The sequence below is a fragment of the Mercenaria mercenaria genome, chromosome 13, assembly GCF_021730395.1.
Source record: "Mercenaria mercenaria strain notata chromosome 13, MADL_Memer_1, whole genome shotgun sequence".
NCBI lineage: Eukaryota > Metazoa > Mollusca > Bivalvia > Venerida > Veneridae > Mercenaria > Mercenaria mercenaria.
In genome coordinates, this window is record NC_069373.1 from 72,373,584 (window position 1) to 72,390,536 (window position 16,953).

General features: G+C 37.2%; 1 protein-coding gene and 1 long non-coding RNA gene across 20 annotated transcripts in view; one reads left to right on the forward strand and one right to left on the reverse strand.

The window, feature by feature from the left end:
• LOC123529752 (serine/threonine-protein kinase TBK1-like) overlaps positions 1–16,953 on the forward strand; it is a 264,731-nt gene that overhangs the window by 202,421 nt on the left and 45,357 nt on the right. The gene's annotated exons all lie outside the window — the stretch shown is intronic.
• LOC128548003 (uncharacterized) overlaps positions 1–16,953 on the reverse strand; it is a 217,683-nt gene that overhangs the window by 199,569 nt on the left and 1,161 nt on the right. The window lies entirely within an intron of this gene.

Consider the following 16,953-nt stretch of genomic DNA (forward strand, 5'->3'; position numbering starts at 1 on the left):
AAAGGTACAAACTTTGCTATTTTGGCTTTTGCAGCAATATAGAGACTTCATTTATGGTTTGATTTGATACAAACTTTCAAAATATCTTCGACAACAATAAATCTTAAATTCCATGACGAATCTGTCAGATCCAATCATAGGTTCCAGAGTTATTTTTTATCTGATTACCTCCCCTGATTTTAATCAAAATGGATTTAAATCAGTAAGTACTTACAGGACTTATTTGAAATTTCATTATTGTCATTAGTTGGACTGAGACAATCAGGGTAGATAACTATGGACTGATTTTATATCAAATTACCTCCCTTTATTTCAAATTAAGTAACTAATGAAGATACTGATCTGAAATTTCATTTATGTCAACAGATGGACTTGGACAATCAGTGAAGATACATATTGACTGAATTTATGACAAATTACCTCCCTTTATTTTTTATCTAAATGAATACACCTTAGCAGCTTCTAATGAGATTGATTTGAAACGTTATTTATGTCTTCCATGGTAAGAAATAGTCATATTAGATAACTCTTGATTGAACATTTATCGAAATGAATACTTTACTAATATATTGTTGAATAGGCTTGTACTCTGTCTCTTCTACATGCATATACCAATGCATGATTACCTCCCCTGATTTTAATAAAAATGGATTTATCTCAGTAAATATTTATAGAACTCATTTGAAATTTCATTATTGTCTTTAGTTGGACTGAGGCAATCAGGGTAGATAGTATGGGCTGATTTTATGTCAGATTACCTCCCTTTGTTTCAAATTAAAATGGGTGTATCTCAGTAACCAATGAAGATACTGATTTGAAATGTCATTTGTGCCATCAGATGGACTCGGACAATCAGGGTAGATAACTTTTGACTGAATTTATGACAAATTACCTCCCTTTATTTTATGTAAATGAATCTATCTCAGCAGCATCTAATGAGACTGGTTTTAAATGTTATTTAAGTCTTCCAGGGTAAGGAATAGTCATGTTAGTACAAAAATGCAGGATTTGAGCCTAGGACCCTCAAACATGGTATGGAAATTGGCCCTGACTAGGTCAAAAGGGACTGTTACAAGAAAATGTTTATCCTGATGATATTTAATGTGTATGCCTATGTGCTCTATGTCAAAACTTGATCATATCATTTTGAGCAATAGTACTCAGGTGAGCAATACAGGGCCATTATTGCCCTCTTTTATTTTATGTTTTCCAGTGAATTATAGAGTTTTCTCAGTGAAATAAAAGTGATAATCCACAGTTTTGAAACAGTAGATTATCATTTTTATTTTCACTGTTTTTGCCGAACTTGTTCCGGTCCTCCGTCGCAATTGAAGTCAAATTGTATACCGGGCGTTATGAATACCGGGGACCATAATGACGATGACGTCGTTAAAATGACGTCATTTGTGTTATGCTTTTTGTTGATCTTTCCCGCGATTTTCGACATTTTTATAAATTACGCAACAAAAATAGAGTTTTACACATGAAATAAAAAGAAAATTTGTTTGTTTCAGTGAAATATCAATTTTATTTCACTCGTGAGCACCAAAAAAAGTCATTTTCACTCATGGCTACGCCACTCGTGAAAATATCAATTTTTGATGCTCACTTGTGAAATAAAATTGATATTTCACTGAAACAAACAAATATCCTCTATGTTTTTAGTTCCTTCTACTATGTAATTAATAAGGAAAATGCTTTTTTTCAGGAAACATAGCATACATCTTAAAACAAAATAACTATTTTAGCTCTAAGAATAGGTAGAGCTATTGGAATCACCCCTACGTCAGCGTCCGCGTCCACATCCAGATTTGGTTTTAACTCACCTGAGCCAAAGGCTCATGGTGAGCTTTTGTGACCGCTCAATGTCTGTCTTCCATCATGGGTTGTGCGGCGTGCGGCCATTAACAATTTCTAAAAAAATCTTCTTCTTGAAAACCAGTGAGTAAAATTACACCAAACTTCACAGGAATGATCCTTGGGTGGCCCCCTTTCAAAATTTTTCAAAGAATTGAATTCCATGCTGAACTCTGGTTGCCATGGCAACCGAAAGGAAAAACTTGAAAAATCTTCTTGTCCAAAACCGCAAGGCTTACAGCCTTGATATTTGGCGTGTGACATCATCTTATGGTCCTCTATGAAGTTTGTTCAAATTATGCCCCTGGGGTGAAAAGAGGCCCCTCCCCGGGGGTCACAAGTTTTACATAGACTTATATAGGAAAAAACTTTAAAAATCTTCTTGTCTAAAACCACAAGATCTAGGCCTTTGATATTTGGTATGTAGCATTGCCTTGTGGTCCTCGATCAAAATTGTTCAAATTATGCCACTGGGGTGAAAAGAGGCCCAGCCCTGTGGGGTCTCAAGTTATACATAGACTTACATAAGAAAAAACTTTAAAAATCTTCTTGCCTTAAACTGCAAGGCCTAGGCTTTTGATATTTGGTATGTTGCCTTTCCTAGTGTTTCTCTACCAAAATTTTTCAAATTATGCCCCTGGGGTGAAAAGAGGCCCTGATCTGGGGTACCAAGTTTAACATAGGCTTGTATAGGGAAAAAAATCTTTTTGTCTGAAAGTTCAAGGCTAAGGCCTTTGATATTTGGTATGTAGCACTGCCTGGTGGATCTCTAGCAAGTTTGTTCAAATTACTGTGAAATCATTAATATTCATGGGGGATTAATTTTCGTGGATTTCGTGGTTGAGTCAATCCACGAAATTTATTCCCAGCGAACAAGTAAAATTCCCATTCATTTTGTGTTCAAAAGTTGAAATCCACAAATTCACATCCCCACGAAATTGCCGTTTTGACCAAAACCACGAAATTTCATGCCCACGAAATTAAATGATTTCACAGTATGCCCCTGGAGTGAAAAGAGGCCCCGCCCTGGAGGTTCATTTGTTATAATTATGAGTCATAACTCGTACCGGAAAAAGTACTTCAAAAATATTCAGATCATATTTCCTAGACTGTTTAATTATAATTACCTGATAACCCCAAGCGATTAGGGATCACTTGACTGTGACATTGACCTACTGACCTACTTTCTTGTTAGCTCACCAGAGCACAAAGTGCTCAGGGTGAGCTATTGTGATCGCTCACCGTCCGGCGTCCGTCCGTCCGGCGTCCATCCGTCCACACTTTCCTTTAAACAACATCTCCTCCTAAACCAACAAGCCAATTTTGATGAAACTTCACAGGGATGTTCCTTGGATGGTCTTTTCTAAATATTGTTCAAAGAATTGAATTCCTTTCAGAACTCTGGTTGCCATGGCAACCGAAAGGAAAAACTTTAAAAATCTTCTTCTCAAAAACCAGAAGCCCTAGAGCTTAGATATTTGGTGTGAAGCATTGCCTAGTGGACCTCTACCAAATTTGTTCAAATCATGACCCCGCGGTCAAAATTGACCCCGCCCCAGGGGTCACTTGATTTTACATAGAAAAATCTTAAAAAATCTTCTTCTCGAAAACCAGAAGCCCTAGACCTTAGATATTTGACATGTAGCATTGCCTAATGGACCTCTACTAATGTTGTTCAAATCATGACCCCGGGATCAAAATTGACCCCCGCCCCAGGGGTCACTTGATTTTACATAGGAAAATCTTCAAAAATTTTCTAAAAATAAAGCAGAAGGCCTAGGTCTTAGATATTTCACATGTAGCATTGCCTAGTGGACCTCTACAAAATTTGTTCAAATCAGACCCCCGGGGTCAAAATTGATCCCGCCCCAGGGGTCACTTGATTTTACATAGGAAAACTTTAAAAAATCTTCTTCTCAAAAAGCAGAAGACCTAGAGCTTAGATATTTGACATGTAGCATGGCCTAGTGGACCTCTACTAAAGTTGTTCAAATCATGACCCCCTGGGTCAAAATTGACCCCGCCCTAAGGGTCGCTTTATTTTACATATGAAAATCTTCAAAAATTTTCTTAAAATAAACCAGAAGGCCTAGAGCTTAGATATTTCACGTGTAGCATTGCCTAGTGGACCTCTACAACGTTTATTCAAATCATGACACCAGGATCAAAATTGACCCCGCCCCAGGGGTCACTTGATTTTACATAGGAAAATCTTCAAAAAATTTCTAAAAATAAACCAGAAGGCCTAGATCTTAGATATTTGACATGTAGCATCTACAAAATTTCTTCAAACCATGACCCCCGGGGTCAAATTGGCCCCGCCCCATGGGGTTACTTGATTGTACATAGAAAAATCTTCAATATTTTCTAAAAATAAACCAGAAGGCCTAGAGCTTAGATATTCGACATGTAGCATTGCCTAGTGGACCTCTACAAAATTTGTTCAAATCTTGACCCCCAGGGTCAAATTGACCCAGCCCCAGGGGTTACTTTATTGTACATAGGGAAATCTTCATAAATTTGCTTAAAATAAACCAGAAGGCCTAGATCTTAGATATTCGATATGTAACATTGGATAGTCGACTTCTACAAACTTTGTTCAAATCATGACCCCCGGGGTAAAATTGGCCCCACCCTAGGGGTTACTTGATTGTACATTGGAAAATTTTCTAAAAATCATCAGTTTGACATTTGAAACATATTACTCTGGTGAGCGATCCAGGGTCATCATGACCCTCTTGTTTTTTAAGATACAGCCTTGAAATTTGGATGACATGTACAGTTTTACACACCAATCTTAAAGCTGACTTTCAGTTACCATGAATGTGACCAACTGACATACGTTCTTAATATTTTAGCATCAGCTTGCCATTTGATACATGTGGCTCATATTACACGGGTGAGCGATCCAGGGTCATCATGACCCTCTTATTTTTCAATGGGGCCAGTACAACTGAAAAGAAAAATTAAGGTTTTTTTACGTCTTAAATTGTGAACATTTATCTTGGACTAATTATCCATGAAAGCAGTTTATAACTTTTCGGAGTAACGCTTTAATAGAAAAGAAATGGAAAATTGATATTAAGGTGTTTAATTATTACTTTGTAACACTTTAAATCAGGAACAAGATGCTTTAATGTATGTTGTTTATGTAAGCATGTCAAAATAAACTTTGTAATGCTAACATACTTTAAGCAGACATAAGCTTACTGTTGCGACATAAAAGTTTGCCCCTTATTTTTAGCTCATCAGAGCACAAAGTGCTCAAGGTGAGCTATTGTGACCGGTCATTGTCCGCGTCTGTCGACATGCGTCGTCCGGTGTCCGTCGTCCGTCAACATTTGCCTTGTGAACACTCTAGAGACCACATTTTTGACCCAATCTTTATGAAACTTGGTCAGAATGTTTGTCTTGATGATCTCTAGGTCAAGTTTGAAACTGGGTCATGTGGGGTCAAAAACTAGGTCAGTAGGTCAGATCAAAGGAAAAGCTACCCGTCTGTACTTTTTCCATGGAAAAGCTTGGAAAAACAGCTTGGAAAAAAACCATGGAGTATTCGGACTCTTTTATTTTGAAAGATTTTTGACCAAAGAAAAAAATCAGGGAATAAAACCTCGGAAACCTTGGCGAAATAACCTAGTAAAATGCACATGCATGGAAACCTTGGAGTATTCGGACAACTTCCGTGGTACTTAACCTTGGATATTTTCCGCGACAAGAAACCTTGGATTTTTTCCATAAAAAGAAACCTCGGAAACCTTGGAGTATTCGGACAACTTCCGTGGTTTTAAACCTTGAATATTTTCCGTGGTAATAAAACTCGGAAACCTTGGAGTATTTGGACAAAATCCGTGGTACAAAACCTTGGATACTTTCCATGGTACAAAACCTCGGATATTTTCCAAGGTAAAAAGACCTGGAACTCTTGCAGTTCTCCATGTTTTTTTTCCGTGGTCCATAAATGAAAACCACGGAAATTCTTGTAAAATATCCAAGGTTCTAAAAACTGAGAAGCATGTTCTTTGTTTAAAAAACCACGGAAACCTTGGAAAATTTCCCAGGTTGAAATTTTCTTTGAATTTTTGGGTAGAGAAGTCTGAAAATTAATTTAAATTTAAACTCACCTACCCATGAGAACAGCCTTGCGAAAATGCAGTTGAAAATCCATGGAATTCTTTGAAAATTCATTGGAAATCATTGCAGTAAAATTCAAGGAATTTCTAAGCATTCTTTGCAAAAGTTTGGAAAGGTTTGATGGAAAATTGACACAAAATTCTAATGAATTCCTATGAATTCCATTGAGATTTTTTATGAAAATCCAAACAATTTCAAAGAATTGCAACCTAGAAAAAGGTTGGAAATCAGGGTTTTTTTTTCAGCCGTTTTTATAGCCGTTATTCGGCTATATTCCCAATTACAAAAAGTATGTTTTTTTTTCCCAAAATGAGTGCAAAAATTCCCAATCTACATTCTGAAAAAAATTTCATCAAAATTGCACAAACACTGACCAAATTATGGACAATTTTGTGATGGCAGTATGTTTAAGAGGTTGTACAGTGTGAAACAAGTGTATGAGAAAGTGCTTAAATACATCTTTACTATATCCTATGGGACTAAACATTTCCCAATTTGGAACATTTACGCGCCAAATTCCCAATTTTGGGGATATAGGCTATGTTCCCAAATTAGCTAGAAAAAACCCTGGAAATCTTTGGCATTTCTGAATTAGGCCTGGCACTGAGGAAAAGAGGAAAGAAAAAAAAAAAGAAATAAATATCATTACAAAATTATTTTAATATAATATTAAGACAGGTTTGGGCTTCAAAAAACACAAAAAGTATAAAATTCGAAGGGGAATAACACATCTGCCAGCGGCTTTTACATCTGTGGTTAAGAATAATAAAAATTCATTTAGCTTAAACTTGAAAATTAAACTAAAAGATATATTAAATGAGCCGTGCCATGGGAAAACCAACATAGTGGGTTTGCGACCAGCATGGATCCAGACCAGCCTGCGCATCCGCGCAGTCTGGTCAGGCTCCATGCTGTTCGCTTTTGAAGCCTATTGGAATTGGAGAAACTGTTAGCGAACAGCATGGATCCTGACCAGACTGCGCGGATGCGCAGGCTGGTCTGGATCCATGCTGGTCGCACACCCACTATGTTGGTTTTCCCATGGCACGGCTCAAATATCAAAATTATTTGATAGAAAATTATGAATACAACAAAATCATTTTTGGAGTATTGTAGGCTCAATACAAGGTGGCATCAGAATGTCTATTTGCTTTTCCAAAACCATCACCAGGGTCAGGAACTTCATTCCAGCCAATTCTGAAAATGATATAACATAATTATAGAAACAAATTATATTAGTAATTGCGATTAAAATATAATTTTAGGTAATACAATATTCATAACCTATTATAATAATATGTGAAATGACAAATTTAAAGCGAGTTTTAATTTGTAGTTACCACATGTATCAAAACCATTTATTTATTTATTTATTTATTGGACACTGAAATGAAAATATTGAGAGCACTGCCTGTGGGTACTATCCTTCATCCTTGTAAGTGCTTGACCATACAATAATGCAAGTTTTTTGGTTTTTTTTTTAATCAGACAAGCTTAAAAAGAAATTTTAGAATTTAGAACTGACAAAAAAATAATGTCATAATATGTTGGTGTAATGATCAACCTGTCAGTGTGACGTTAACCCCAACAAAATAAATAATTTATCAACCTTTTATAGTAATTGTATAGTATAAGACTGTTTGCAAATTTTTACTTACAATTTAGTTGAAATATTCTGTAATTTATGTTTGATTCTTGATGGAATTTCTGTCTGTGATCTCATATCATCCTGTAGCATAGTCACTGAAGCCATCTGATTTCTCTGACTACATCAATTCATACATAGGCATACTTCTAATAACTAGATATGCACACTCTTTCATCTGATTCTGAAAATGTTTAGACTCTGTTTAGACTCAGTTGTAAGTCAGAGGTTCAAAGTGATTTTACTAACATATTTGTACTTATTACAAGTAATTAATAAATGAAAACTGCAACAATTAAGTACTGAATAAACTGTTTTCTCAGAAGCATTATAAATTATCTATCATTCACATATACCTGAAAAAGTTACCTGTAACCAGGTGAAAGTTCAATCTACTGAGATGAATAAAGTCCCTGCTTCAGTCTATTTATTCTACACCTGTGACATATAGCTTTAAAACTTAAATTTTACATTAGAAAGTTTGATGTTCTTACCTGATATCTCTCTAAAAGCATTTTAGAGTTTCAAGTTAGCTCTATTCCATTTGCCTCCAACAACATGAACAAAGAACTTCCTGTTTACATTCAAATTTTTGTATTCATGAGCCATTTTCTTTGGTACAATATAATTACTGAAGGGAATATATAGAAAGTTCTTAGAATATATAAGTATACAGTTCATGGGAAAATTTGACCATTTATTTGCTCACAGCATTTGCAAAGATCACAGAAAAAAACAACAAGCAGAATGTTTGGGATTATTTTTTGGGGTACAGGTGTAAAACGGTTTCAGAAGCCTGTATTTTCATTGGTCCTTATGTTGATCAGATAAGCTATATCTCTGTGTGTTAACACATCTGTATACATTGAACAGCAGTATATTAAGTGGCTGTAAAAGCAAGATAATTCATCACTGCCAATCATCAAAGGAATAGACTTATTCAGTTATGATGATGTAACATTATATTAAAAGCATAATATCATTTACAATTTGTTGTACTATGACATGACTTTTAATCTAGTGCTGTTGTTTGAGGTGTTCAATAACAAAAAAAAAAAAATAAATAGCTTTTATAAATAGGACCTATTTTCAATGATATATCTTGTCACATTAATTATAAATAAAATGATTTAATTCTAATTTACATCCTTTTAATACACAAAATGAAAACATTGACATAAATTTTTATTAGATAGATTCCTTGTTTCATTTCAATTAATTTGAATACCTGGTATAGCCCAAACAAATCTTAAGATTTTCAATGAATTCTTTGCTGCAGTTTAAATAAAAAAATCTTACTAGGAAAACTTTGCATTATCTTAAAAAATCTAAGGAATTCTATGGAATGAGAAAAACATTGGAATGGTTTTTGCAGGAAAATTTTTAATTATTATTTTAAGTGGTCTTTGTTTACAGATTGTCTCTCTAAACTGGTTAAATAATTCATTGATAATGGTCTGACTGGAGAAAAAACTGATGGTTTTTTCAGACAGGTTTTGTAATAGTGGTCTTTGTTTGCAGGTGGTTTTAACACAGGTTTTGACTGTATTCACAATTTCTATAATTGTGAAAATTGAGGGCTGGCTTAAATAATAATTATGTATGAATATATGCATGTGCAAATAATGCATTTATAAATGAGAATATATAGAACAGGATTTTCATATTCACAAAATTTCAATCTTGAATGGGTATCTGATTTTACAGTATTTGAATGAATATTCTTTTGAAAGAATAGCTGCATAAATATTGTGCTCCATGGTTAAAAGATGTCTAAAATATCTAGCTTTCTAGCTATCAGTGTGGACTTAGTCTAAATTTTGCACGGAAACATTCCGTGCTCTTTTTCCGTGCCAAATTTTGACTAAGTCGAAATTCTCTGTGCTAAAATTTTCCTAAGTGTGAGTTTCCATGCTTAATTTTTTCTAAGTGTTAGAATTTCTTCATGTTAAATTTTCTAAGTGTCAGATTCCAAGGTTTTTTCCCAAGCTTTTTCAGTTTTCCGTGGTGTTTTGATGGCATTGCCAAGGATTTTTTCCGAGAATATTAAGAAAAGGCACAGAAAATAGAAACCACGGCAAAAATCCATGTAAATCTTACATGAAAACCTTGAAATTCCATGGAAATTTTATTAGTTTCCATGGTTTTTTCAACAACACCACGGAATAAGTACAGACGGGCAGTGAACACTCTAGAGACCACATTTTTGACCCAATCTTTATGAAACTTGGTCAGAATGTTTGTCTTGATGATCTCTAGGTCAAGTTCGTCGGCGTCGCCTGGTTAAGTTTTATGTTTAGGTCAGCTTTTTAGCTCACCAGAGCACAAAGTGCTCAGGGTGAGCTATTGTGATCGCTCACCGTCCGGCGTCCGTCCGTCCGTCCGTCCGTCCGTCCGTCGTCCGTCCGTCCGTCCGTCCACACTTTCCTTTAAACAACATCTCCTCCTAAACCAACAGGCCAATTTTGATGAAACTTCACAGGGATGTTCCTTGGATGGTCTTCTCTAAATATTGTTCAAAGAATTGAATTCCATGCAGAACTCTGGTTGCCATGGCAACCGAAAGGAAAAACTTTAAAAATCTTCTTTTCAAAAACCAGAAGCCCTAGAGCTTAGATATTTGGTGTGAAGCATTGCCTAGTGGACCTCTACCAATTTTGTTCAAATCATGACCCCGGGGTCAAAATTGACCCCGCCCCAGGGGTCACTTGATTTTACATAGAAAAATCTTAAAAAATCTTCTTCTCGAAAACCAGAAGCCCTAGACCTTAGATATTTGACATGTAGCATTGCCTAATGGACCTCTACTAATGTTGTTCAAATCATGACCCCGGGATCAAAATTGACCCCCGCCCCAGGGGTCACTTGATTTTACATAGGAAAATCTTCAAAAATTTTCTAAAAATAAAGCAGAAGGCCTAGGTCTTAGATATTTCACATGTAGCATTGCCTAGTGGACCTCTACAAAATTTGTTCAAATCAGACCCCTGGGGTCAAAATTGACCCCGCCCCAGGGGTCACTTGATTTTACATAGGAAAACTTTAAAAAATCTTCTTCTGAAAAAGCAGAAGACCTAGAGCTTAGATATTTGACATGTAGCATTGCCTAGTGGACCTCTACTAAAGTTGTTCAATCATGACTCCCGGGGTCAAAATTGACCCCGCACTAGGGGTCGCTTTATTTTACATATGAAAATCTTCAAAAATTTTCTTAAAATAAACCAGAAGGCCTAGAGCTTAGATATTTCACATGTAGCATTGCCTAGTGGACCTCTACAACATTTATTCAAATCATGACCCCCAGGTTCAAAATTGACCCCGCCCCAGGGGTCACTTGATTTTACATAGGAAAATCTTCAAAAAATTTCTAAAAATAAACCAGAAGGCCTAGATCTTAGATATTTGACATGTAGCATTGCCTAGTAGACCTCTACAAAATTGCTTCAAATCATGACCCCCGGGGTCAAATTGGCCCCGCCCCATGGGGTTACTTGATTGTACATAGAAAAATCTTCCAATATTTTCTAAAAATAAACCAGAAGGTCTAGAGCTTAGATATTTGACATGTAGCATTGCCTAGTGGACCTCTATAAAATTTGTTCAGATCTTGACCCCCAGGGTCAAATTGACCCAGCCCCAGCGGTTACTTTATTGTACATAGGGAAATCTTCATAAATTTGCTTAAAATAAACCAGAAGGCCTAGATCTTAGATATTCGATATGTAACATTGCCTAGTCGACTTCTACAAACTTTTTTCAAATCATGACCCCCGGGGTAAAATTGGCCCCGCCCTAGGGGTTACTTGTACATTGGAAAATTTTCTAAAAATCATCAGTTTGACATTTGAAACATATTACTCTGGTGAGCGATCCAGGGTCATCATGACCCTCTTGTTTCCTAAACTATCAAAGCTATTGCTTTGAAACTTGAAACACTTGTTCACTATCATAAGCTGACCCAGTACATCAAGAAACATAACTCCATCCTGCTTTTTGCAAGAATTATTGCCCCTTTTGGACTTAGAAAATCAGTTTTCTTGGTTAAATTTTATGTTTAGGTCAGCTTTTCTCCTAAACTATCAAAGCTATTGCTTTAAAACTTGCAACACATGTTCACCATCATAAGCTGACCCTGTACAGCAAGAAACATAACTCCATCCTGCTTTTTGCAAGATTTATGGCCCCTTTTGGACTTAGAAAATATCAGATTTCTTGGTTAAGTTTTATGTTTAGGTCAACTTTTTAGCTCATCTGAGCAATGCTCAGGTGAGTTTTTCTGACTTAGAAAATATCAGATTTCTTGGTTAAGTGTTATGTTTAGGTCAACTTTTTAGCTCATCTGAGCAATGCTCAGGTGAGTTTTTCTGATCGCTTGATGTCTGGCGTCTGTCATCTGTCAACATTTAGCTTGTGTATGCGATAGAGACTGTATTTTTCAACTGATCTTCATGAAATTTGGTCAGAATGATTACCTTGATGAAATCTAGGCCGAGTTCGAAAATGGGTCATCTGGGGTCAAAAACTAGGTCACTAGGTCAAATCAAAGAAAAACCTTGTGTATGCGATGGAGGCTGTATTTTTATGCCCCCCTTTGAAAAAGGAGGGGTATATTGTTTTGCAGATGTCGGTCGGTCTGTCGGTCGGTCGGTCGGTCGGAATGTAGACCTATCCGTTTCCGGATGATAACTCAAGAACGCTTGGGCCTAGGATCATGAAAGTTGATAGGGAGGTTGGTCATCACCAGTAGATGACCCCTATTGATTTTGAGGTCTGTATGTCAAAGGTCAAGGTCACAGTGACCCTGAATAGTAAAACGGTTTCCGGATGATAACTCAAGAACACTTGGGCCTAGGATCATGAAAGTTGATAGGGAGGTTGGTCATGACCAGCAGATGACCCCTATTGATTTTGAGGTCAGTATGTTAAAGGTCAAGGTCACAGTGACCCTGAACAGTAAAACAGTTTCCGGATGATAACTCAAGAACGCTTAGGCCTAGGATCACGTAAGTTGATAGGGAGGTTGGTCATGACCAGCAGGTGACCCCTATTGATTTTGAGGTCAGTATGTCAAAGGTCAAGGTCACAGTGACCAGGAACAGTAAAATCGTTTCCAGGCAATAACTCAAGAACGCTTGGGCCTAGTGTCAGGAAAATTGATAGTTAAGTTGGCCATGACCAGCAGATGACCCCTATTGATTTTGAGGTCAGTATGTTCAAGGTCAAGGTCACAGTGACCCTGAACAGTAAAACAGTTTCCGGATGATAACTCAAGAACGCTTAGGCCTAGGATCACGAAAGTTGATAGGGAGGTTGGTCATGACCAGCAGGTGACCCCTATTGATTTTGAGGTCATTAGGTCAAAGGTCAAGGTCACATTGGCCAGGAACAGTTAAATGGTTTCTGATCTTCTTGTCCAAAACCATAGGGCCTAGGGCTTTGATATTTGGTATGTAGCAAAATCTAGTGGTCCTCTACCAAGATTGTTCAGATTATTTCCCTGGGGTCAAATATGGCCCCACCCTTAGGGTCACATGGTTTATATAGCCTTATATAGGAAAAAACTTTGAAAAACCTCTTGTCCAAAACCACAGGGCCTAGGGCTTTGATATTTTGTATATGACATCATCTAGTGATCCTCTACTAAGATTATTCAAATTATTCCCCAAGGGTCAAATATGGCTCCGCCCTGTGGGTCACATGGTTTACATATACTTATTTACAGTGTGCATATAATTTCTGTTCCTTGTGCAATTACTAAATGCATCAAGGGGGGCATTTCGTGTTCGACGAGCTCTTGTTCAATTAATCTTCATGATTATCTTGATGAAATTTAGGCTGAGTTCGAAAATGGGTCATCTGGGGTCAAAAACTAGATCAAATCAAAGAAAAACCTTGTGTATGCGATAGAGGCTGTATTTTTATGCCCCCCTTCGAAGAAGGAGGGGTATATTGTTTTGCAGATGTTGGTCGGTAGGTCGGTCGGTCGGAATGTAGACCAATCCGTTTCCGGATGATAACTCAAGAACTCTTGGGCCTAGGATCATGAAAGTTGATAGGGAGGTTGGTCATCACCAGCAGATGACCCCTATTGATTTTGAGGTCTGTATGTCAAAGGTCAAGGTCACAGTGACCCTGAATAGTAAAACGGTTTCCAGATGATAACTCAAGAAACCTTGGGCCTAGGATTATGAAAGTTGATAGGGAGGTTGGCCATGACCAGCAGATGACCCCTATTGATTTTGAGGTCAGTATGTTAAAGGTCAAGGTCACAGAGACCCTGAACAGTTAAACGGTTTCCGGATGATAACTCAAGAACGCTTGGGCCTAGGGTCACAAAAGCTGATAGGGAGATTGGTCATGACCAGCAGATGACCCCTATTGATTTTGAAGTCAGTATGTCAAAGGTCAAGGTTACAGTGACCAGGAACAGTAAAATGGTATCCGGGCAATAACTCAAGAACGCTTGGGCCTAGTGTCTGATCTTCTTGCCCAAAACCATAGGGCCTAGGGCTTTGATAGTTGGTATGAAGCACAATCTAGTGGTCCTCTAACAAGATTGTTCAGATTATTCCCTGGGGTCAAATATGGCCCCACCCCGGGGGTCACATGGTTTATATAGACTTATATAGGAAAAAACTTTGAAAAACCTCTTGTCCAAAACCACAGGGCCTAGGGCTTTGATATTTTGTATATGAAATTATCTAGTGGTCCTCTACTAAGATTGTTCAAATTATTCCCCTAGAGTCAAATATGGCTCTGCCCTGGGGGTCACATGGTTTACATAGACTTATATAGGGAGAAACTTTGAAAATCTTCTTGTCGAAACCACAAAGACTATGGCTTCGATATTTTGTAATGTAGCATCATCTAGTGGTTCTCTACCAAGTTTGTTCAAATTATCCCTCTAGGGTCAAATATGACCCCACCCCAGGGGTCACATGGTTCATATAGACTTATATAGGGAAAAACTTAGAATCTTCATGTCCATAACTTACATCATTCAAATTTGGACCACATGTATAGTTTTGAGTGGCAAGATGAACCTTGACATGAGTTGACCTTGATCTTGACCTAGTGACCTACTTTCACATTTCTGTAGCTACAGCCTTCAAATTTGGACCACATGCATAGGTTTGTGTACCGAAAAAAACTTTGACCTTGTTATTGACTTAGTGACCTACTTTCACATTTTTGAAGGTACATGCTTCAAATGCATAGTTTTTTGTTCCAAAATAAAATTTGACCTTGATTTTGACCTAGTGACCTACTTTCACATTTCTGAAGCTACAGCCTTCAAATTTGAACCACATGCATAGTTTTATGTACTGAAATGAACTTTGATCTTGAGATTGACCTAGTGACCTACTTTCACATTTCTGAAGGTACAGGCTTCAAATTTGGACCACTTGCATAGTTTTGTGTTCCGAAATAAAATTTGACCTTGATTTTGACCTAGTGACCTACTTTCACATTTCTCAAGCTACAGCTTTCAAATTTGAACCACATGCATAATTTTGTGTACCGAAATGAACTTTGATCTTGAGATTGACCTAGTGACCTACTTTCACATTTCTCAAGCTACAGGCTCCAAATTTGTACTGCATGCATATTTATTTTTGTGTTCTGAATTGAAATTTGACATTGATTTTTAGCTCACCTGAGCACGAAGTGCTCAAAGGTGAGCTTTAGTGATCGCCCTGTGTCCGTCGTCCGTCGTCCGTCCGTCCGTTGTCAACAATTTGACTGTTAACACTCTAGAGGTCACATTTTTGGCCCAATCTCAATGAAACTTGGTCAGAATGTTACCCTCAATAAAATCTTGGACGAGTTCGATATTGGGTCATCTGGGATCAAAAACTAGGTCATCAGGTCAAATCGAAGGAAAAGCTTGTTAACACTCTAGAGGTCACATTTTTGGCCCAATCTTAATGAAGCTTGGTCAGAATGTTACCCTCAATAAAATCTTGGACGAGTTCGATATTGGGTCATCTGGGATCAAAAACTAGGTCATCAGGTCAAATCAAAGGAAAAGCTTGTTAACACTCTAGAGGACACATTTTTGGCCCAATCTTAATGAAACTTGGTCAGAATGTTACCCTCAATAAAATCTTGGACAAGTTCAGTATTGGGTCATCAGGGGTCAAAAACTAGGTCATCAGGTCAAATCAAAGGAAAAGCTTGTTAACACTCTAGAGGTCACATTTTTGGCCCAATCTTAATGAAACTTGGTCAGAATGTTACCCTCAATAAAATCTTGGACGAGTTCGATATTGGGTCATCTGGGATAAAAAACTAGGTCACCAGGTCAAATCAAATGAAAAAGCTTGTTAACACTCTAGAGGTCACAATTTTTGCCCAGTCTTAATGAAACTTGACCAGAATGTTAATCTTAATGACCTTAAGGTCCAGTTTGAATCTGGGTCATGTAGGATCAAAAACTAGGTCACCAGGCCAAATCAAAGGAAAAGCTAGTTTACACTGTAGAGGCCACATTTATGACCATATCTTAATGAAACTTTGTCAGAATGTTAAACTTGATGATCTTTAGGTAAAGTTTAAATCTGGGTCATTTGGGGTCAAAAACTAGGTCACTAGGTCATATCAAAGGAAAACCTTGTTAACACTCTAGAGGCCACATTTATGACTGTATATTCATGAAACTTAGTCAGAATGTTAAACTTGATGATCTTTAAGTCAAGTTCGAATCTGGGTCATGTCGGGTCAAAAACTAGGTCACAGGGTCAAATCAAAGGAATACCTAGTTAACACTTTAGAGGCCACATTTATGACCATATCTTAATGAAACTTGGTCAGAATGTTAATCTTAATGATCTTTAGGTCTGTAGGTCAGGTGAGCGATACAGGGCCTTCATGGCCCTCTTGTTACCTTTTACCTACTTTCACATTTCTCAAGCTAAGCCTCCAAATTTGAAGCACATGCATAGTTCTGTCTACCAAAATGAACTTTGACCTTGAAATTGATCTAGTGACCTACTTTCACATTTCTCAAGCCACAGCTTTCAAATTTGGACCACATACACTTTGTTTTGTACAGAAATGAAATTTGACCTTGATTTTGACCTTGAGCTTGTCTTGAAATTTGGAACATTCAAAAATGGCTCAGTGGATGGCGCCAAGATCTCTCTGTAATCTCTTGTTAGGTTAAAGGTCAAGGTCAGATTAAACCAGAATGGTAGAACTTTTGTTTACAGTGAGCATATAATTTCTGTTCCTTGTGCAATTACTGAATGCATCAAGGGGGGCATTTCGTGTTCGACGAGCTCTTGTTCAATTAATCTTCATGAAATTTGGTCAGA